At 40.3% G+C, this 23,753-nt stretch overlaps 1 protein-coding gene across 1 annotated transcript in view; it reads left to right on the top strand.

The window, feature by feature from the left end:
* Positions 1–23,753, top strand: part of WWC2 (WW and C2 domain containing 2) — a 210,470-nt gene that overhangs the window by 79,520 nt on the left and 107,197 nt on the right. The gene's annotated exons all lie outside the window — the stretch shown is intronic.

The raw sequence follows: 23,753 nt of genomic DNA, 5'->3' as shown, positions 1-23,753 counted from the left end.
GCTGCTTGGCTTGGTGTGGACACCCCTGCAATTGCTTATCCCTCTCAGCGTGGAGTGTTCCCATGTGCTGGGAGGCAATGCAATGTCGCTTTCATTGTGTCTTTTGTTGTCAACACGTTTTCGTCGTGTTGACATTTGTTGAATGTCGTTTTGTCTTCGTTCTAGGGCACAGAGACTAAGGGAATAGCTAGCTCCACCATGATGCTGATGTCACTCTTTGCTCATCGATTTTTAAAAATTAATTCAATCAGTATTCATTGAGTTTGTACTATGTGTGTTATTCTGTGTACTGTGGAGGATACAAAATCAAGGAATACAAATCTAGTGCCCAAGATGTCTTGAATGTGTAAGTAGAAAGTAGTCAGTATCTTAAGAAAGGAACAGATAAAATACTTTGGGACTCAGGGCTGTCGGAACCCTGTTGGATAATAAGTAATCTCTCAGTTCTCAGTTCCAAGATCAAAGCTCTCCTAGGGTGGAACTGTCTTTTTCATGAAATGTCTCCTCACAAATTGGAAGCACAAAGTTCTGTAGATCTTCCATCAGAGATTAGACATGTAGCTGTTTCCAAGGCACCAAGTGACGGGGTGACATGGTTTCTGTCCCAGCATGTGTGACGTCACATGTGAATTTGGCAGATGCACCAAGAAAGTTTCCTCTCAGAATGAACCATCAGTGTGTGTGAACATGGGACCTCTCTGAGGGAGATGGCTCTTTGGTGAGGCGAAGAAGTGTGGTTCTTCTCTGTGTCAGCTGCGGTGCCGATTTTAAAAAAACGTGTACCGATTTGACAGAACCTAATGTTATATGCTGGAGTTAGACATACCTAGGAGCTCAGTCATTAATCAAATATTTGTAGAGAACCTGCTATATGCCAGGCATTGTGCGGAGTATAATGCTGCATCGCTTCCTGATTCAGACTGGTTGGGGAGATAAAGCCTGTTATACACATAGCTCAGATATACAGCAGAAATGATCACTGAAAAGAGGTACTCATTTAAAGTACAATGGAGGTTTAGGGGAAGGGGAGATTATTTCCAGTAGATGTGCGTTTGAATTAGGCTCTGTGTAGAGCAGTCGTGTGTCCCATTGTGATTGGGTGAGCCCCAGTTTATTCCTGGTGTCCCAGTGTCCCATCCGATTAACATCCTCTTTCACGGTCAGAATTGTCCTAGTTTGGGTGATAAGTTATGTGGTCCCCCTAGCTTTGAGAATTAGGCAAAACTTGACTCTGGAGATAGAGAACAGTCTAGGTAAAGACAAACCATGAGCAAAAACCATGGGCAGCAAGAAGACTTTGATGTGCTTAGGAAAAATATGTTTAGTTGGACTGTAGCTTTGGGAATGGGAAAGAGAATCATTGGAGATAAAAGTTGGGAAGGAGAGTTGAGGTCAGATTTTGAGTATCCTGAGTGCCAGGCCAGATACCTTGCATTTTATGTAGTTAGCAATGGAAGTCAGTGAACAATTTTTTTTTTTAAAGATTTTATTTTTCATTTTTTCCCCCAAAGCCCCCTGGTACATAGTTGTGTATCTTTAGTTGTGGGTCCTTCCAGTTGTGGCATGGGGGATGCTGCCTCAGCATGGCCCGACGAGTGGTGCCATGTCTGCGCCCAGGATTTGAACCGGCAAAACCCCAGGCTGCCAAAGCAGAGAGCGCAAACTTAACCACTCGGCCACGGGGCCAGCCCCTAATTTTTTTTTTTTAATAATTTGAAAAGACCCTTGTATTTCCTGCCACATACAGTGAAGGGCCCTTTTCCAGCACAGGGGTTTAAAACAAAATTGTTAGGGGCCACTGCCAATTAAGGATCATGTAGATTTCAGTCTAAGTCAGTGGTAAAATAAAATATGAATTGCTGCAATCTACCGTGAAGTATTGCAGTATCTAAAAAGATTATTATGCTTTAGAGCATAAATTGACTTTGGATCTTTGAATCAAACTCTGTTGTTTTATAGATGAAGAAAACTAACAGTCAAAGAGATTGTTACATGTTAAAGCTCTCGCAGCAAGTTGTTGGCAGAGGTGGGGTTAGAACCTGGATCCTCTGGTTCCTTGTGGGGTGGGTATTTCACTTCACTGTGGGGTTGTATTTGGGGACCTCAGTCACATCAGTGTCTCCCTGTCTTGGCTTAGTTGTGATAAAGTGAAGACATCTACTTTACTTTAACGATGTTGAAGCTTATTTTTTAAAATATCTAGTGCCTAGAAATTCTTTGAAGAGAGCAAACATTAAGAAGGGAGGTTGTTAAACCAGTCATTCTCCTCTGTGTGCCATTGAGTGTCTGAGTGCATGCTAGCTACAGTAGAAAGTGTCAAGGGCAAAAATTAAAAACAAGGACAGTATCATTGATATTCATTGAAATTAGATGTGTTACTATAAAGCTGTGAACATTTGAGGAAAGGCAAAGTGTTTTATGTATATTTTTTACACTTTTATGGAAAGCTTACTTAAATTTTTTTTAAAGATTTTATTTTTTTCCTTTTTCTCCCCAAAGCCCCCCAGTACATAGTTGTATATTCTTCATTGTGGGTCCTTCTAGTTGTGGCATGTGGGACGCCGCCTCAGCGTGGTCCAATGAGCAGTGCCATGTCTGTGTCCGGGCCTCCAACCAATGAAACCCTGGGCCGCCTACAGCGGAGCGTGCGAACTTAACCACTTGGCCACGGGGCCAGCCCCTGACTTAAATTTTTTTATCATTGTATTTTGGGATGTCTATTGGAGAATTCCTGAGAAAATAGTTTTGGAATGAACATAGTATACCCAAACGATGGGGTGAATGTCTTTATATGTACAAACACAGTTTGTTTATATCACATAGTATTTATGTTAAAGGAAGTAATTTTGGAGATTCAAGACCTGGTGTAAAGAAATGAGTGTTAAATGAAGTGCTATAACTTTCTCTCTGAAACCAGTGAATTACTAAATATCTAATAGTTGTATCATCAAATAAACGTATCATTTAAAAATTATGTTTTCATCCCAGGAATGCTTTGAAACCTGATTCTAGCTTACTTTAATATAAACAATTGGGTAGATGTTTACCTAAGTAGAGAAGTTGCTGTGAAATCAATACTTTCTCATGGACACCAATTTGAGCTTCAAAAGAAGAGCATACTTCAAAAGGGTGATTTTATTGTCTTTGGAAAATAGGTTTTCAAGTTACTTAGAGAAGAGTAGGTTTGTTGGGCAAAACAAACATAAAACCACAGCAGAAATAGTGCTGAGAGGATTATTTCAGATGCATATTCCAGATGCTGATTGACCTAAAAGGACAAAGACATTAGATTAGCAGTTACTGTGCCTTTGGCCAGAGAATGATTTCCACTCTGGAACATACTGGGTCCTCTTTGACCCATCATCTGGCTTAAAACATCAGATTCAGGAGGCACACACTCGACATCACAATGGGGGACGAGCCCAGAGTGTACAGAAATCAAACACTGAAGAACTTTCCATGAGTATGATCTTGAGATGTCTGACAGCAGTTGCAGAGGCTTCCGTGGGCAAACTCTTCAGCTCTGAAGTCCTGGAGTTTCAGTCGGTTGGAAGAGTGTGTGCCAGCAGGTGGGGGTAAAGAGGAGGGCACTTTGCGAGGTTTGGGGACTGGTTGAACACTGCAAAGGGGCGGGTACAGGGAGTTGACAGAAAGTCCTCAAGGTCAAACATGTGGTGCCCTGGATGTTGAAATGCACTTTTTTGGTGGAGCTTTTCACTTACATGGATTTTTTTTACTATTTGTTGAGAACATGGTAGAGATAATAGGACAGAGCAATGGTCATTGTATTATGACATTTAACATCATGACATTTCTTCAAATTAAGTTGTTTTTCTGCTTTATAAAATGGGGAGAGAGGGTAACTGATGAGAATTTAGCATGACAACCACCGTTTCAGAAGCAACCATATGGGAACTTTTTCTAATCAACTGCTATCATTTCTTCTTTGTACTGTTCCTGTGGCTCATCGCACAAACTTCCTTCTGTTATAGATATTTCTGCACATGCTTTATCTTTCCAGTTAGACTGTAGCCTCTTTGAAGGCAGGGTCCTAAGTTCAAAGATGAAAAGAAAAGCATATATGTTGTGCTTTAACACTTTACAGAATACTTTTCATATATACTGTTTGGTATGTCTTAAAAGTGTATTGAATGTAATAAGGGCTTCTAAATAAAAGCTAGAAGAACAAGTATAATATTTATACTTCCTATGTTACTTAAGATTCACTAGAACTTAGTTTATACTAAAGGACTACATTGGTAATATTTTCAAATTTTTAGGTTATGTGCTTTAGAGTACCAAAAAGAAAAAAGAGCTTTATGTAAGCTCTAAGCAAATGTAACTTTAAAAATTTATGTGAGATTTCTTTGGAGATAAATTTGAAATCTGTAAATAGAGGCAGTAGAGAAAGTTTTCTGACCTTTGAAATTAAAATTGGAAACTTATGGGAGGTTTTACAACTTTATTTTAATCAAAGTTGTATCTGTAAATGACTAATAAAGACAAAATAGTTTCTCAAGGCAAAACAGGTGTGGCCCACTGGTCTTCCCCACGCCTGATTCTCTCTCCGGAGCCGACCCCGTTTATATCTTTAATGGTTTCTCTGGGTATTTATCTCTGTATTTTTAAATAACATATTAATATGTCTCGATGCTTCAGTTATAGATGTTGGGAACCAACTTCCCCCTGTGCCTCAGGATGCAGTTGTCTTACCGATGCCTCCGCCAGCACACAGGCTTCCCCTCCCCTCATCTTCTGGGACATTATATCACCTTGTAAAGAAATCAGTGTTCAGTGTTTACATTTTTTATGACTGTGTAAATATTATTTCTGGATGACGATTCTAGTGTACTATAATTGAATTTACTTTGGTTTTCTCTATAGTTAGTAATTGTCTCTTTTTCTCATTAGTTTAATTTTCTATGTCCCTGTTGCCAATATAAATCTCCTTTTAGTACATTCAGACACAACAGGTATTCTGTCCATTTCAAGCCTCCTGCTCCTTCTGTTTGTGGTCTCCAGTTCAGCCTGGTCAACCTGCTGTACCTGGTTAACCAGAAAGTGGAACTGCTGCTTGTGTCATATGTGCATGCGGTCTGCACTTACTGTCATCTTGCAGATTTCATTTGTCTTTTCCTGTGTTGGACTTTATTTTTTGGACTCTATGTCTTACAGTTTTCTTGGTCTCTTCTCTCATTTTGGTGTAGCTGCCTGAGAAAGCAGACATAGGAGAGAAATTTGTTGACGCTTTGCATCTCCGAAAACGCCACATTGCTCTACTCTCATACCTGTTGGATATTTTAGCTGGGGATATAATTCCAGGTTGGAAATAATTTGCACTCAAAGATCTGATGGTATTTTTCTCCTGACTTGTAGCCTCCAATCTTGTATTTGAGAAATCTGATGTCTTTCTGATTCTTGATTTGTTTGTTTTGGTGACCTAGTTCCTCTCAGAAGCTTTGAGATTTAGACTCTTTTTGTTGCCTCCATGTTCTAAAACTTCACAATGTTGTGCTTTGATGTAGGTCATGTTTTGACCATTGTTTTGGGTGGGCCATATATAATCAGGACACCTGTGTCATTTGGTTCAGAGAAATTTTCTTGCACTTCATCTTTAATGTCTTCCTCTTCATGTGTACCTCGTTCTCTCTCTCTGGAACTCCTGCTAGTCAGATCTTAGACTTCCTGGACTGTCCTCCAATATTCCTATCTTTTCCCTGCTGTTTATCTTATTCTCTGGGAATTTTTTTAGCTTGATCTTCTAACACTTCTGTAAATAGGTTCATTTCTGTTATCATATTGTTCATTTCCAAGAATTTTAAAATTCTTTCTCCAAATATTTCTTTTTTAAGGTTCTATCTCTCTGAAGATGCTAATTGAAAATTTCTTCAATTTCTCTGATTAAATGGAAATTTTCTTCTGTTTATTAAATTGCCTGTTGCATTGTTTCAGTGTGTTTGTTTTAGATTTGGCTTTTATTTTAGAGGGCTAGTGTTCTTAACTTCTGCATTAGACATAAGTACTACTGGTCAGTCTGGTTTTTCACTCCTTATAGGCACGTGAAAGGATTAACTTCGCTGCCTCCATGTGACTTGTTTGGGCCAGTGGAATGTGAACAGAAGTGATGTGCATGTCTCCCTTGCCTTGGTGATTGGACTCTCATGCTGTAATGGAGGTGCCACAGTCACTCAAGGTGCATTCTGGAATGTTGGGCCGTGCTGTGGAGGCCAGCTGCCCTGGGGAGTTATCCAGAACCACTTTGAACTTGGCTAGAGTGGGAAATAAGTGTTTGTTGTGTTTAGCCTGTCAGACTTTGGTATTGTTTTTTCTTGCAGCATTACTTATCCTGTCCTGACTGGTAAAGCTGTCAGTCATACTTAAGAATGAGGCATAAAAAGCTGTTTGGAAGCTCTGTATTAGTAGGTGAGGCTTAGTTGTGTAGTAATCTGGCTCAGTGTTTCTGTTAGGGCCCTCCCAGATGTTAATGTCAGTAGATCTCTTCTCTTGGGCTTATTAGTTTTCCCGGGGAAAACTCCACCAATCTCTGTCCCAGCAAATGGAAGCCCAGCTACCAGGTCTTTGCAAGCTAAGTAGAGAAAGGGGGCTTGTGAGGCTCACAGGTCAGTATGTAGACTATCCCTTAATCCTCCTGTTTTTAATAAGGTCCTCCTTCTTTAGTGGTACCAGCTACCTGGAAGTCCACAGTCTCTCTGGCTGAGTCTCTCTAGAGAAGACACCTTCAGTTTTGCCCACAGTGGGCAAAGGCAGGTTGAGGGTCTGACACCTTCTTCACAGACTTCTAGCTCATCCTCCACAGCCACGCCACGCTGTCTGAAGTCCTCAAGGCTGAATTCCAGAGCCAGGTCAGCGGTTTGCAGTATGAATTGGTGGGCTTGTGGCTTTTCTCTCTTGCTGACCTAGGTCCCTATTCTCGAGCCTACTAAGTCAATTACCACTCAGCCATTTGCTTCCCACCACCCCAAATTTTGTTGCTCTTGTCCTCTGCCCCGTCCTTTGCCCTCTGTATTTATGCCTTTTTAAATCTCCTTTCTGCTATTTTCTAGAGGGAATGTAGGTCAACACATGTATTAAATCTGTTGTGTTTACTGGAATTTCCTTAGTGAGAGATTTTTTTCCTCCCAATTTTTTATTATGAAAAATTTCAAACATACAGAAGAATGAAAGCAATAGAATGAACTCCTGTATATAACTTCCACTTAGATCTGACAAGTAACTTATTGCCATATTTGTTTTATCTTCCCCTCCCTCTCTCTTTACATATATATGTGTATTATATTTATATCTGTATTTACTTTTTTTGCTGTAAGATTGGAAGGTATGTTACAGATAGTATGACGCTTCACGACTAAACAGTTTAGCATACATCTTCCAAGAACAAAAATATTCTCTTACACACCATAATACCAATGATCACAACTGTGGAAGTTAAAAAAAAGTCTCATAATATCATCTAACATCTAGTATATTTGAATTACCCAGTTGTTCCAAGAATTCTTTTATAACTTTTTAAAATATAAATTGGGATCTAATTGAGATAAACGTGCTACAATTGGTTGTTATTTCTCTTTTGGACTAGAACAGTTCTTCAAGGTTTTTTGTACTTTTTCCTTTAATTAATCTTGGGCAGTACCAGCACCTATGGAACTGGATAAATAACTAAGTATGAGGCCCTGAGAAGATGCTAGTGAAAGAAGAGAGGAATAGGACGAATTTTATTTTGTAAAGTAATTTGAATGGTTTGTTTTTCTAACTCAGGTGCCAGTAATCTAAAACTTAATAAAGCATTGATTTGCACATTCAGTTCATTAGCATTTTAGATAAAGAAGCAGTGTTTATCTTTGCAGTGATGAAGAGCTATATTTAGAGTTTTCCCAGCCCACCCCACTTCACCTTGCATACTTTGCCAGCATTCAGCCTCATGACTTTTGTTTGCTTTGAATTGAATTTGAGTCTAAGCTCAAAGGGCGTGCATTTTTGTTTATGACTAAGGGCTGATCTCTGAAGTTAGTATAGTTATCAGGCATTCCTCGCATTCCATATGGCTAATTTTTAGTGCTTGGATCTGGTGCTGTGCCAGAGGAAAATAGAGGCTGGAGAGCACAAGGAAATACCACCAAGGAAAGTCTTCATGTAAGTTATAAAAGTCCGCTCATGTGTTTAACTAGCAAAACAAATGCTGGGTATGGAACTGATTTGTAGCATGTTAGCGCCATTCCTTAGGCTACTTAGGAATATTTCTTAGTTTTCTGATATTTGATTCTTGAAATTCCAGCCCTGGAGCTTTAAAAAAAATCCGTGATTCTTTTGGTTTGTGTATTAGTTGTACTCAGGGCCAGGATGAAGTGCTTTTAATGCAAAAGCCTAATATCCTGAGAGTGACTTAGTGTGTGGTTGACGGGGTCTTTGGGACAGATGCAGTGGTCAACAGAAAGTACCTTCATTGAACAGATGTTGACTGAGCGAGCATCTGCCATCGTTCAGGTGCCAAGGACTACAGTGGTGGACAAGAGAGGTCGTGGGGAGGTAGGAATAAAGACTCTATCAATAAACAAGATAAATCAGACGTGATAATAACATTAAGACAATTGACTGGGTGATATGGTAGACTGGGACTTCTTTAGATAGACTCATGCATTAGTCAGCTCTGCTGAGTTAACAAGCAATCTGCAAATTTCAGTGACTTCTACAGCAAATGTCTACTTCTTGCTCATATCGCGTCAAGTCAATTAAAGCATAAAATAAGTAGGGTGCTGGCCCCGTGGCCTAGTCATTAAGTTCAGCATGCTTCACTTCAGCAGCCCAGGTTCGGTTCGTGGGCGCAGACCTACACCACTCGTTAGCGGCCATGCTCTGGTGGTGACCCACATACAAAAGAGAGGAAAACTGGCACAGATATTAGCTCAGGGTGAATCTTCCTCAAATACAACAACAAAAAGAATAAAATAAGTAAAATAATCGTCTAAACTATAAATCTAAGGGATGGGGATTATACATGAACTGTTGAATTGTTTGGTCACTAAAGATGCTTGTTTTAAAAGATTTCAAATTTGTTGCAGTCCAGTATGCACATATACAGAAGAGCCAAATTAGATTCTGATGCTAATAACTTGAAATTATAACCTGTGTAAATTTAATAGAAAACAATTTAATACAAAAAACTTGAAGAAGGAAATTGTAGGACCATTGGTCAGAAACTTTAAATATTTGTTACACTCCAAAGGCTAAAGAATAGAGGACTGTTTCTTCCTCTTAATAAAGACATTAAGTATAAAACATGTGAATAGGTATTCTGTAGAAATTGACTGTAATCAAGACTTACATCCAGGTTTAAAAAGCCTTAGCCAGTGTTACAAAAAAAACCTCCAAGACACATTTATGGAGCAGGCATATGTTCTTTGCATGTCTGTAAACAGTCATCTTTGAAACATTAAGCGAGCTTTCCAGGGTGGGCATTTTCTCCTGTATGAGAGGCTGCAGGTAACACAGAGGAGGAGTGACTCATTTATCCTCTCAAAGGTACCTTCTTTCTTTGGGAGCAGTCAGACGTGGTGTAATTGTGTGGGCATCTGGTCAGACGTCTCCATGGTCTTCACATTCTGAAAGGCCTGTGCTTAGCCGAGAGTCTCTACTCCGCTTCAGGCCCCTGGGAGACTCCTGGCAGTCCAATGCCAGCAAACTCCATTTGAGTCAGTCTTGAAGAGACCTCTTAATGCAGGACCAGGCTCTGCTAAGAGCATCACTGTAGTGTCAGGAAATGTGTTCAGTCAAATCTAGCAGGAATGCAGTGTTCATGTGGCCAAACCAGCATACTTCCTTGTAGCACTTATCCAGGCAGGATTGACAAAGTTGGGACCACTGAAGCAACACACAAATTCACATTATGAAATTCGTTTGCTTTGTCTCTAGATGTGACAATATCTGTAGACTATAAAAAAGTAAAAATCAGAGGACAGACCTGAAGCACCGGCTACTTCCACACGTCCTCGAGGCTTAGTTCTTCCAGCTCTGCACTGACAGCAGCGGGGCCTTTAAACCCGGACACTGCTGCTTGGTAGGGAGACGAGGGGACTCCAGCCCAGTGTAGCCGAGCAGTCCCTTCAGTGGCCGCAGGCTTCAGGGCTGCAGAACTGGACAACCCCCCGAGTCAGATGCCTCGGCCTGAAGTCGCCTTCCCCGGGTGCTGCCATCCATTGTGGTGTATGTAGCTGCACAGCGGGCAGCGCTTTCTGAGGGTAGCTTTGCAGACCTCTGCCTGAGCAGACTGCTTGTCAGCATCTCCCCGAGGGCTCATTCAAGGATAGTCAGTACAGTGTTGTTTTAGATACAGTTAAAACGTCCATCGGTACTGGACTGCCCTGGAAGGGCTGAATATACCTACTATACAGAATGAGATAGCAACATGAAAAGCCTCTTACATTATATTGTTGGATGAATAAACTGCAGGATGGCACAAGGAGTATGTTATTTATGTTGAAAGAACCCCATGTGTTTTCTAGCTAAATGTAGGGAAAGGTCTGGAAGGATCCCCACTGCACTGGTGATAGTGGATACTTGTGAGGAGAGAGTGTGGGAACTGTGGTGAGAGCTGGAGGGGTGGTCAAAGGGAGCTTGAGCAGTATTGGCAATATTTTAGTGTTTTACAAGGAAGATATATTCATATAGTTTCTAACTAAAATTTTATATAAAAGGAGAGATTAAAAAAAAACAGTTTCCAAAAGGTCGTCAGCTACTGTGTGGAGAATGGGCTGCAGAGAGACAAGAGTAGAAACACAGCAACCAGTTAGGAAGTTATGGTGCTACTCCAGGCAAGAGATGCTGGTAGCTAGGAATAGAGAGGGGTAGTGGAGAAGGAAGATTGTGTGGATGGAGGCTATGTTCTGCAGGTTGAGCCTGCAGGGTGTATGATGGACTGACCTGGGCAGGGGCGATGGAGAGGGAGCCATCAGGGATGACTGCCTCCCAGGTTGTGACTTGAGCATCTGGGTTGATGATTGTCTCATTTTCCAAGATGGGGTCGTCTGGGGAAGGAGTGGTGTTGGAAGAGGTGGGGACATCAGGAGTTGTGTTTTAGGGGATAGCCCAGTGGTGGAGTGGTTAAGTTCACTCGCTCCACTTCACTGGCACAAGATTGACAGGTTTGGATCCTGGGCGCAGACCTAGTACCACTTGTCAAGCCATGCTGAGGCGGCGTCCCACATAGAAGAACTAGAAGGACGTGCAACTAGGATATACAACTATATACTGGGGCTTTGGGGAGGGGTGGAGGGGGAGGAAGATGGGCAACAGATGTTAGCTCAAGGCCAATCTTCCTCACCAAAAAGCATACCTTAAAAAAAAAGGTAATAAGAAAAAAAAGTTGTGTTTTATACCAGTTACATTTGATGTGGCTGTTAGATGCCCCATGGAATTATCGGGTAGATGTTGGCTTTCATATGCCTGGATCTCCACAGAGAGCTCCAGCTAGAAATCACTTGCTTATTGTTTTCTCTAACAAACATCTGTCGAGCACCAAGTACCATGCTATGTGCTTAGAATACAGAGATGAGAGACCAGTAGGAACTCCATGAACTGAATAGACAACTAAGCTGAAAAATATAAACAGTGTGAAAAGTGACCAATTTGAATAGGAGAATATTTCCAAAACCAAAGCTCATATGATGTCATTAAATAGTACAGCCTAGGGAGCAGGATGGCTTATTTGAGAAGCTGATGCTTGAACTAACTTTTAAGGATGTTGAGTCTTAAAGGACAACTGTAAGGTGAAACTGAGGAAGGAGTGGGAGGGAAGGAAAGTGGAGGGGAGAGGAGGTGTTCCAGCTAAGGAGAACTGCACGTTTAAAGCTGGTTTTTCCTGCCTGTAATGACTGGTTTTTCCTTTTACCTCTCTTGGGCTCATTTTTGGTAGGTTTTCAGCAGTTGGTGGAGGAGGCATCTGAACTGCAGATGTCCTGCTTCTGAGTTGTGAAGCAGGATAACATTTCCACCCTTTGCCAGCTTGTCTAGTGAGTTCCTGGTGTTAATGAGGGTGTCTTGTTGGTTTGAGCTGGTTTTTCTTTCTTCTCTGATGTTTAGCATTTGTAGACCACCATGCCAATAACTTGTGCCAACCATGTCATGAAACCTGGGTCTTCCCACCAGGCTTGAAGTCTGATCATTTTTTTCCCCTCTCAAACGCTAGGCTTGGATGCAAATGTTCATAGCATAATTGTTTATAACATCTAGAAGCGGAAACAATCCAAATGTCTATAAACTGGTGAACAATAAGCACAATATGATAATCCATACGCTAGAATACTATTTAGCAATAAAACGGAGTGAATTCTTGACACATGCAACGACGTGGATGTACTGCAAAAGCATTATGCTAAGTGGGAGAAGCCAGTCACAAGAAACCACAAATTGTATGATTCCATTTATACGAAATTCCAGAAAAAGCAAATCTGTATAGACAGAAAGTAAATTAGTGGTTGCCTGAGGCCCGGGGTAAGGATGACAGAGGTGACTGCAAATAGACACAAGGGATCTTTTTGGGGTGGTAGGAATGTGCTAAACTTAGATTGTGTGGTGGTTTTAACTTTATAAATTTACTAAAAATTTCTGATTTGTACATTTACAATAGGCAAATTTTACGATATATAAATTAAGCTTCATTAACGCTATTAAAAAAAAAAAAGGCTAGGCTTGGGATGCTTAAATTCCAGCATGACCAGTCACTGCTTCCTGTGGTCAGGGCGATCAGGAGAGTGAAGGTAGTTACTGGACTTGGTGTGTGGTGTGTGGAAAGGAGACGACACCAATGTTGACTCTGTGCCAGCTGGGTTTCCTGGCCTCCAGAGATTGTTCCTAACAGATATGGAGTCTCTAGAGGTGGGAGACGGAAAAAGAGGCGCTTTAGTTCAGGGAGTCTAACATTGTGTTGTTGGTATGAGGATTACCTTGTGTTCCACTGAACTCCCACCTACTTCCACTGTTACAGAGTACCTCATGGTATTAGCTGAATCATATTCTGATGGTACAACAAGGAGTTCATTGGTTTCCAAAGCAAACATTGAGCTCCCACTGAGGAAGCGTTTTATACCACAAGACCCTTCACACCTAGAGGACAGTCACTGGTTGTGGAAAAACTGCTGGAGGACTAGAACCGTGCTTAACCCATCCTGTGTATCCCAGCGCGTGAAAGAGGCGTTCAGTCTGTACTTGATGACCTGATGAATGCATGAATGCAATGTTCCTTTGTTGGTATTTCATTATTACTTCCTGTGGGCAGGAATGAAAAATTAGAGACTGAAGTGGGTTTTTTCCTCTTCTAGTTAAAGTCAGTTTTCTAAGCATTTTTACTGTTATCTCCTTTTCTCACATTAAATGTGGGCACATCCCAAGGCCTTGCCTGGCTCGTTAATCTCATCCATTATCCAATCTCCCTGTGGAAATTGTAGTCCATATTTTACCTGCATGTCCCTCTGGCACCTCACACGCAGCGTATTTTAAAGTTAATTAATTATTCCTGAAAAATTTGCTTACCCATGCTGTTTTTAAACTACCAAACCGTAGACTTGTAGACTTTCTCAATGACCTCTTTCATGTTTAATGAGTGCATTGTTTCAGTAACACCCGCAACTTTTCATCATCTGGCTTCCACTTTCAAATATCCAGTGGCTGGGAGCTCTGCATTTCCTAGGAGCCTTTGGTCCTCCGTGGCCCCTCAGATCCTCTTGTTATTTCCTTTGCAGCAGCCCTCTGCACTGCCCCACGTTGATTGCCTTCCTCCTTGTCAGTTGCAGTTGCTTACATCCTGATGGTAAAGTGGAAAGTGGAGTTCCATTTCAGCCTCTTTCCAATCCAGTGGCCTTCACGCCGTAGCAGGCATCAGAATCACGTGGAGAGCTTGGCCTCACCCTCAGAGTTTCTGAGGTAGCAGTTTTAGGGAAGGAACTTGAGAATTTGCATTTCTAACAAGTTACCAGGTGATGCTGATGCTGCTGGTATGGGGACCACACTTTGAGAACCACTGCTGTAGTCTGTTCAGAGCACCACTGTTAGATTCCCGTTTCTAAATTAAAATTTGTCCCAATTATGCCACTCCTTGCTGGAGTCTTCCACTGGCCTAGGACCGTGTTTCCAAGGTGGGTGTAGTGGAACAGGGATATCACGTTAAGTTACTTTCAGTTATATATTTTTTTCTTATTTTACTTTTCTCTGAACTCTTCCGATTAGATCCAGGAGAAAGTCTGTTGGTGCCAATACGTCTTTATCACCTTTCTAATGCTTATTAATTGCCTTTTTAACAAAGAGAGCAAGCCATCAGCTCAAGGCCTCTGCCAGCAATTCGCTAAAATCTTATAGTATGATTTTGTTTTCCTTGTATTTATTTTCAATGGCAAGTGTTAAAGGATGACAGTTTGAATCCCTGAGTTGGAATGGAACCCAGAAGTCTTAAAGAATTCTGTATCTCTTCTCTTCTGGTGGGTTGCATACTTTAGTTAGTTTCGTTGATCACATGTAATTCTTTTGATTTATCTGAAATTACTTTTATTGTAAGGAAGAGATAGGACCTAGCTTTGATCCCCTAACTGGCTATCCAGTTTTCCCAACGCTTAAATAATCAATGTTTTGCTTGTCATAAACAAAGTTCACAGATAAGTAACAACCTCGGAAAAATATTTGCAACTTGAAAAAAGATTAATAGTAAAATATCTTCAAAGTTGCTACAAATCAATAAAGACAAACACACAGTTTTTAAAAAGGACAGTTCACAAAAGAAGCAAATAAACATAGGAAAGTTACAAACCTTACTAGTAATTATTAGATTGCCCCCCCACCCCATGACAGTACTGAGGAGTGGTGGAATGTGGGTAAATAGCATTCACTTACCTTGTGGATGAGAGTGCAAACTGGTAGAGCCCATGTGGAGAATATCTATCAGAGTGAAAACATTTAAATGCTAATATGTCTTTAATATTTCTCTCATGCATATTGACATTTTTAAATTTAAAAAGTGTGCATATTCTTTGACTCACTGCCAGGAGTTTATTCTAAGAAATACTTGCACAGCTGAAAATATTTACAAGCATGTTCATTGAAGCATTAGTTTCTTTTGAAGGAATTTGAAACTAATGTCTGTTAATTGGTGATTAAATAATGGACTATAATCCACTCAATGTATGTAAATATTAAAAGATTGAGGTAGACCTATATGTGCACTCATTGGAAAATTTCTAACTTGTGTTGCAAACTAAAGTCATAGAAAGTGCACATGGTATGAGCTTGTTTGTATGTTTTGTAAAAGCATGTGACCTTATAGATGGACTGAAAAGATACCAAAATGTTGGAGTGTATATCATTCTATAGGGAAATGAAGGAACTTTAATAGTTTATCCTATTTTATGTATTTTTCATAATGAGAATGTATTGCTTGTGTTTTTTAAGGCAGGACTCAAAACTATAGTATATGTATAGTTTATTTAGTTTAATACCACTCTTGTAAAAATATGTATAATATTATATGTGCATTGGTACACATATGAATATATTTATTTAAGAAAAACGTAGCCTGGAATGAAACACATTGTTAACTGGGGTTACCCCTATATAATAAGATTATAGGGATTAAAAAACATCTTCCCAGTTCCTTAAGTTCTGATAAAAGTAATACGGGTTCATTTTAGCTATTTAATTAACGTTTTTAGGAGAGGAGTTGGCAATAACAAGGTTCAGTCCATCCAGAGAGGTGTGCTCTGAGTCACTTCTTCGTTGTTCTGACTGGAGCGTGTTCTCCAGAGTGAAAACTCAAGCTTCATCCAGTCCTGTCCTTGACCAGTGGTTATTTCTGTGCTGAAATCGGTAAGGGTGGTGTGTTGTTTGAACTGTAGGTATGAGGATGAGACAGTCTTGGGAGTTTTTTGTTTGTTTGTTTGTTTGGACAGTAATCTTTAAGCTCTCTTCCTCTCTCAAACATTCCTCCCTTCTTTGCTGGCATATCCACTTAAATTCTCAAACTATTTTCCAAAACCAAATAATCCAACAAGCAAACATTTCTTGGCACTTAGGAGAGAAAAGAGGTTTGGGTTAAAGTGTTTGCTGACTGCTCTGTTTTCTTCTGTAGGATCAAATACTTTCTTTTCTTTAACTTGCTGAATGATTGAGGCACCTGAGAGAAATTCTTTTACCTTTTTGTAACTAAGCGTCTGTTTTCTATTTAGCTATTCCTTTATGATACATACTGTAATTATAATAAACTAAAATGCATTATAGGACCAGATATTTTGTTGCAGTATTGAAAGATTTGTCTCCTATCCTGTCCCGCTGTCAGGAAATATATTTATCAGCTATTGGCTTAATATCAACCTTGATATTGTTCTTTCAGTAAATGCGTTTACCATTACATCTTGATACCATTAAGTGAAAATTACAAAAAAAAAAAGCCAATCATACCCTGATATAATTGTTTTCAGTTCTGTCCTCCTTTCTGATCTGCATCTGTTCAGTCAACGTTGATTATACGCCAACTATTTACGAGGTAGGCATTGTGCTGGAGACCAGCGAGCAGAGCAGGGCCCTGCCTGTGCCAGCTCTTAGGCTGATGGGAGAGGCAGCTGTGTTGGAAGGTGCCTCAGGGGGCTCTTGAGTCTTTGTGGGGGTGGTCAGGTGGGACAGGATTCAGGGAACACTGTGTAAGAATAGCATTCCTCGCTTAAATGGAATTAACATTTTAATGGTTTTTTAATACTGCCAAATTGTTTCTTAAAAGGATTGTATCAAGTTCCAAGATCACCAGCAATAAATGAAAGTAAATGATTCCCCGCATCCTCAGTAGAACTGAGTTTCATCATTAAGACAAAGCAAAACAAAACAAAAACTCGATACTCCAATAGGCTTAAAATTAAGCCTCATTATTGTTTTGTTTGGCATTTCTTTTTCTTAGTATTAGTGAAGTTGTACATTATCCCATATTTTTATTATTTTACTTCCTCTTGTGAAAATATTTTATTCACTTGGAGTCTTGGCATTGTTATAACTTGTTACTATTTGTAAAGAACAACTTATTGAGGTGAAATTCACATAACGCAGAATTAACTACTTTAAAGTGAACAATTCTGTGGCATTTAGTACCTTAACAATGTTGTCACCCACCACCTCTATCTTGTTCCAGAACATTTCTGTCACTCCAGAGGACCCAGTGAGCAGTTTCTCTCGATTCGCCCCTCTCTCTAGCCCATGGCACCCTTTGATCTACTGTCTGTGTGGATTTGTTTATACTGGATATTTCATATACATGGAAGCACACCATATGTGACCTTTTGTGTCTGGCTTCTTTCACTTAGCATAATGTTTTGGAGATTCATCCACATTGTAGCATGTATCAGTACTTAACTCCCTTTATGGCAGAATAATATTCCATGGCATGTCTATACCACACTTTACTTATCCATTCGTCCATTGATGCAAATTTGAGCTGTTTCTACCTTTTGACTATTGTGAATAGTACTGCTGTGAATGTGTGTGTACATGTAATTGTTTGGGTTTCTGTTTTCTGTTCTTTTAGGTGTGTACCTAGGAGCAGAATTGCAGGGTCATATAGTAATTCTCTGTTTAACTTTTTGAGGAATTGCCAAACTGTTTTCTACAGAGACCGCACCATTTTACATTCCTACCAACAATGTACAGGGTTCCCCATGTGCATGATTCCCATTTCTCCAAATCCTTGTCAACACTTGTTATTTTCTGTTTTCAGTTATAGGCATACTAGTAGGTATGAACTGGTACCTCATTGTGGGGTTTTTATTTTTATTTATTTTTTTTTGAGGAAGATTAGCTCTGAGCTAATGTCCGCTGCCAATCCTCTCCTTTTTTTGCTGAGGAAGATTGGCCCTGAGCTAACATCCGTGCACATCATCCTCTACTTTATATGTGGAACATCTGCTGCAGCATGGCTTGATAAGCAGTGCATAGGTCGGCTTCTGGGATCCGAACCAGCAAACCCCAGGCCACCAAAGCTGAGTGCGTGAACTTAACCGCTATGCCACTGGGCTGGCCCCTCATTGTGGTTTGATTTGCATTTACCTGATGACTAGTGATTTTGAATACTTGTTACTATTTCATATATGAGTGAGAAAATGAAACCTTGCTTTGGAAGAACTTATTTTAAAATTATTTAAATGTCCTTTGATTCAAACGAAGAAAATGTTTCCTTAAGACTAAATGAAGTGGCCCAAATCTGAGAATTATTAAGCCATTAATTTTGTCTAAACGTTTCGTAGTTTTCGTAGTAGAGAGATTTCTGAAGCACAGGCTTCTGCCTCCAGTTTCATTTTTAAGTTGAGTTTCTTTTACTTTCTCCATCACCCAGGTGTATTAGTGCTGTAATTTGTGCCCTTTAACCAGTGGTTCTCAAAGTGTGGTCCAGGGACCCCACAGCATCGGCAACACTTGGGAACTTGTGAGAAAGGCAAATTCTCAAGCCCTACTCCCGATTTATTGAGTTGGAAACTCTAAGGGTGGGCCCAGAAGTCTGTTTTAATGAGCCTTTCAGATGAGTCGAATGTACACTGAGATTTAAGAACCACTACTCTAAATTAACATTTTCAGGCCAGTCTTACATTAAAGAGCCCTCGTGGGAGATGTAATCCACAACTTTGGCCTTGTTAGCACCAACTTTTCTCATAGCTAAAATAGGCAGACAGTATAACAATTAAGTTGAATCATTTTGTAACCTCCTGTTTAAGAATTACATGTATAAATCATACAGTTTTACTTAGAAATTGCTATTCACTCTACAAATCATGTCAAAAAGAGATAAATATTTTTTAGAAGCTACTTTTGATCTTTAGTCAGATCTCTAAAGAATTGAAGAGTTGCGTGTCCTTGATATGTATTTTTACTTTTATCTGTGACTGGATTTCATCTTTTTGCTTTTTCAGAGCCTTTGCTCTGAAGATGTACAGTGTGAAGGCCTGTGCAGCAAAGCGTGCAACATCAGTGCTCCATAGCACGCTTGCTGGGGCAGCGGCCACTTGGCAGGGCGTCGTGAAGTCCGGGTCCCCTTTCCCTGCAGAACTTTTTAAAGGGACCTCTTTCTTGCTACTTCTTCAGAAATTGGTGGATAGTCAAATCCAAGTAGCGTATGAACAGTTAAATCCATGCGTTAGGTGACAATAGTGATGGCCACATCCTGTGTAGTAAACATAATGGCTGAAAGCTACGCATGTTGTCCAGGGAGGGGGGTGGGTGTTGCATAATCATTTGCTTATTTGATTATGAGTAGGTTTTATTTTTTTTTCCTGCACAGGCTGTTCAAATGGGGGTAATAATTGTATCTACTTTACAGAGTTTCATGAGCATTTGACTCACACATTTGTATATATTAAAGTATATATGGTACGTAGTAAGCACTCAGTAAACGTTCTTTATTGCTGGTATAATTACTATATGTAAAAGTTGACTTTATTTTTTTATATAGAATATTGAGAACATTGACATTTTTGCACGTAATATATCTAGGTCCCCAAAACAACAGCATAAGCAGTGTGCCCTTTGAAAGGTGACTCACCCACACATGTTGCCTCTCAGGAGTATGTTCATGAATCAACTGTAGAATTAGGTCAGGTGGCATAGGACGATTTTGGTAGGGCCTCCTAAATTCATCCTGATTTAAAATCTCTAGGTTAGAATGGGTGAAGGTCAAAGAGGAGCCAGAAGCTTTGAGGAAAGGCTTTTGTGGGGGGAGGGGTGTGAGGATATTTGTAGGCTGAGGGAGAAAAAATTAACTAAGTGAGAGAAGATTAATACTTAATAATTGATGGAGTGAGACTGCAGAGCAGAGAGAATCGGATGGGAGTAAGGCGGGCTCTTGAGTGGAGCAGGAATATGAGAAACGGTGAGAGGAATGGGGCGTTTGGGTTCTAGGAGAGCAGACTTGGCAAACAAGATCGTTGTGTTCAAATGTCCGAAAGCCCAACTTCACATGGAAGAGGGATTAAACTCGTTCTCTTTGGGATCAAGAGATAAAGGTAGCACCAGTGAGTAAAAGCCGTAGGAAGACCAGACCGAGGGCCGACATAGATGAGAATGGTCTGAGAACCTGGCACGTGCTAAGATGGCATGAACTGAATCAGAGGCAGTCAGCCGGGTTCAGCTACCCAGTTAGGCTCCTGACCAGCTGCTTGTCAGCGGGCGAGTCATTTGAATCTGGGAGCAGCAGTCTCCTCTGTACGCATTGCAGCGGCTGGGGGCCTCCCCTGCTGGCAGTTCTGCTAATATAATATGACTCCTTTTGAAGAATTTAAGCTAATTTCCTCAAAGACACAGAAATAACCTTGTTACCCTCCCCTGGAGTGGTTTGTATAATTTCTCTTAAAAGCTGTCTCTTCTTGCTCCCACCGTTCGCTCTTTCCTATTATTCTGCCTTTTTTTGTTCCTTTGCGTCACTAGTTTCCCAACCAGAATAGTGATAGAAAGAGAGAGAAGTTGTTTTAAGGGGACTAATCAACATCGTCATTACGAATTAAAATTCTTTTAGAACTATAGAAAGATTTCTAGTATTTTACCCTCCCTTTAAAATTCACATTGTGACCCACATCCTCCCTTCTCTGTTCTCTTAGCGCCATTCAGTCGTGTCTGTGTGGACTGCCTCTATAGTCCTCGTAGACAGGTGACAGTACAGCTCTGCTCTGATTAGCCAAACGGTGACAGCAGCAGATGCTGCAAAGTAAAAATGACTGCAGACCTTTAACATTCTGCTACACTGCGTGTTCGGGAGGCTTGGACTGTGGCAGGAGTTTTATTAACCTGAAAATGGTTTTCTGTCTCAAGTGCTTTTTAATTTAGTGCAATTAGTAGAAACTCAGTTTTTCTGGGGTTGTGCTTGCGCTCACGGAGTATTCACCATCATATAATTATAAAGAGTAAACATATCTGTGTGTGGCATCTCATGTCATAGGACAGGTATCCATAACTTGACGATAAATACTAAATGACAGATTGTGTAAAACAATGATAGAATGCTCACAAGGAGAGGAAATACCATGTGGAGTTCCAATTTTGTATGTAAACTTTGGCAAAGTGCCGCGGTAAATTGCCCTTTTCTTCATGTTAGTCACGGCGCAAAGGAAGACAGTTTTTTAAGCAAAGAGTAATCTTTGGAATTTAGCATAAAGCCTCTTGCTAATTTCAGGCTTTTTCATATGTTCCGTTGTGGGGAACCAACAAAACACTCTATCCATTTTTACTTCCTTAACATCAAAGTAAGATTGGTTATTTCAGAGATTCCTTGTGCAAAACTAAAGGAAGAAGTTTAGAGGCTAATCAACATTTCTGCTCACTGTATTTGTCATGTTGTTTCTAATTTTAGAATACATCTTATTTCTTTTTGTTTTGTGTTACTTCTTAGTATATCATAGTAATATGTTCCCTTTATCAGGAGAGCAGCATAATTGAGCGCTTAGTTTTGTTTGTTTGGACCTGAGAATGTTATTCTATTTATATTTTGTAGTTTGGATAAGAATTAAATGCTAAAATTTTGAAATTTGTAAGTCTGTATTTAATGGTTTTACTTAAAGTGTGGAAAAAAGATATATTTATCCAGATTCAGAAAATAGAATATTAAATTGATTTTTGAAGTAACACTGCAAAGAAACTTTTATGTCAAAATTTTCAGGAGTGGAAACGTCTAAATTTTTCACTGAGTTCACAATTATATGTATACGTATAGATATATTTCTAGTCTTAGAATTGTGACAGTTAATAAAATGCTTCTTTTCTGTTGAACAATTAATGAGAAAAACTGGATTATTTCCAAGTATAATCAGGTTACCGTCACTTGTAATCATAGCACACGTTCTGAAGCTTTGTGACTCTAATTCTAAGAGTAATGAATGTATTCGTATCATACTCCTGCTTAACCATGTTGATTTGGTGCCAGGATAAAACTTGTGTAATAACTCTCTTTTGTCTGGTAAACTTCGCATTTCCATGTCTCCTCACTCTTCACTTCTTTAGGGTGCATGTGCCTTTTCGATGGCATTGATAAAGAAGGTAGGGAAAGAGAATAATGTGGAGGCATCCTGGCCCTGGGTCTTGCCCTATTCAGCTTTGCTGAGGTAGTCAAAGATCAGTCTCTCAGACTGTGCAGGAGGACAAGGCCGCTTCCTATGATACGGGCATTTTTTGATACAGTATCTAATTCCTTTGTCAAAAGAAAACTCAGTTTTCCTGGGCACTTTATGATATGAGGTGGAATTTGAGCACGATTCTAAGAGCACAATTTTTTGACTCAGATTGAGTTCCAATTGACTCCAGGTTTACAAAGTAAATATGGTAAGGTGCCCTATTTGGGCATGTCGCTTATATCTGAGACTCATTTCACTCATCTGATGTATAGTGAAGCTTAGTGTCAGGCATTATCCTGTTCAGTTCTCATTTAAAGTTCACAATCCCAACCCCACCCCCACCACCTTTTTAAAAACAGATCGGGAAACAGGGACTTTTAAGGTTAATAACCTGCCCTTGATTGTTTAACAAGTAAGTGGCAGAACAAGGGTTTGAACCTGGGTAGTTAATGCCAAATGTCAAGCTCTTAACTTCTGAGCCAGCGGTTCCCAAATTCTCCAGAATTACCTGAAGAGCTTGATTAAACACTACAGTGCTGGGTGGGCCCTGGAGTTTCTGATGCTGTAGGCCTCCTAGAGGGCCCGAGAACTTGCTATTTCCTACCAGTTCCGAGATGCTGATGCTGTCGGTCGTGAGGACTGTACTTGGAGAACCACTGCTCTGTCTGCTCTGCTACCTGACCCGCTTCCTGGAGACTACGAGAGAATTCACGTGTTGTGCTTGTACTAATAATCACTAACATTGGTTGGTTACTTCCCATGTCCTAGACGCTGTTTTAAGTTACTCCCTTGTTACACACTGAGCTAGAGAGAGACGCCCAGTAAGGTGGTCTCACAGTGAGTCGGCGGCAGAGCCGGTTGTTCTCATTGTTACTTCTGTAGCTGAACTGGTTTTGATGGCCGCCATCCCCACAGCCATCTCCAGAAGCAGATTTCGTGCTACGGGAAGGTTGGGAGAAAAGGAGAGCCTTCTTCCTTTCACCCATGGGTATTCTGTGTCCTTGGAGGAGCGCTCTTGCAGGCTTGGCCTGGGGAGGAAGGCTTTCCTTCCTTTTCTTTTCCTAGTGCCCTCCCAGCCTTCTGAAGGATGGATGACGCAGTCTGTTATCCTGATGAATGATGTGATTCTGGAAACGACCCGTATTTCAGTTGAGCTGTGAGAGGGTTGATATTCATTAGCACGGATAAAAGAGAGTCCAGGTGATTTCACAGGTGGGAACTGTTCTGGTGGTGCCAGTGCATTGAATGAGCTCTGTCAGCTGATGTGGGCCGCCCTATGAGAGGGCACACGCTGATCTGTAGTTTTAGCCTGCTCATGGCAGCTCCAACAGCCAAGGAAGATCTCGGAAGCAACAGTTAAGGCAGTGAGAGCGAGTCGACCCGTAATTAAGTCTGAAACATGTGCTCTGCTCAGGAAACTGTAGTTTCCCTATTAGTTTTAAAGCTTAAAGGGAAAGTATAAGGCAGTTTCAAAAGGTGAGATCACATTGATTTATAAATACTTTATGTGTTTGGTTCCATTAAAAATTCTGTTGAGTGACTGTTACGTACAAGATACTTATAACAATAAGATATGTTTGTCCCTCCTCTCGAGTGGACCTCACCATCGAGTCCTTAGTTAGTTAATAT

The sequence above is a fragment of the Equus przewalskii genome, chromosome 28 (genome assembly GCF_037783145.1).
Source record: "Equus przewalskii isolate Varuska chromosome 28, EquPr2, whole genome shotgun sequence".
NCBI classification, from domain to species: domain Eukaryota; kingdom Metazoa; phylum Chordata; class Mammalia; order Perissodactyla; family Equidae; genus Equus; species Equus przewalskii.
This window is presented reverse-complemented; position numbering and strand designations above follow the sequence as displayed.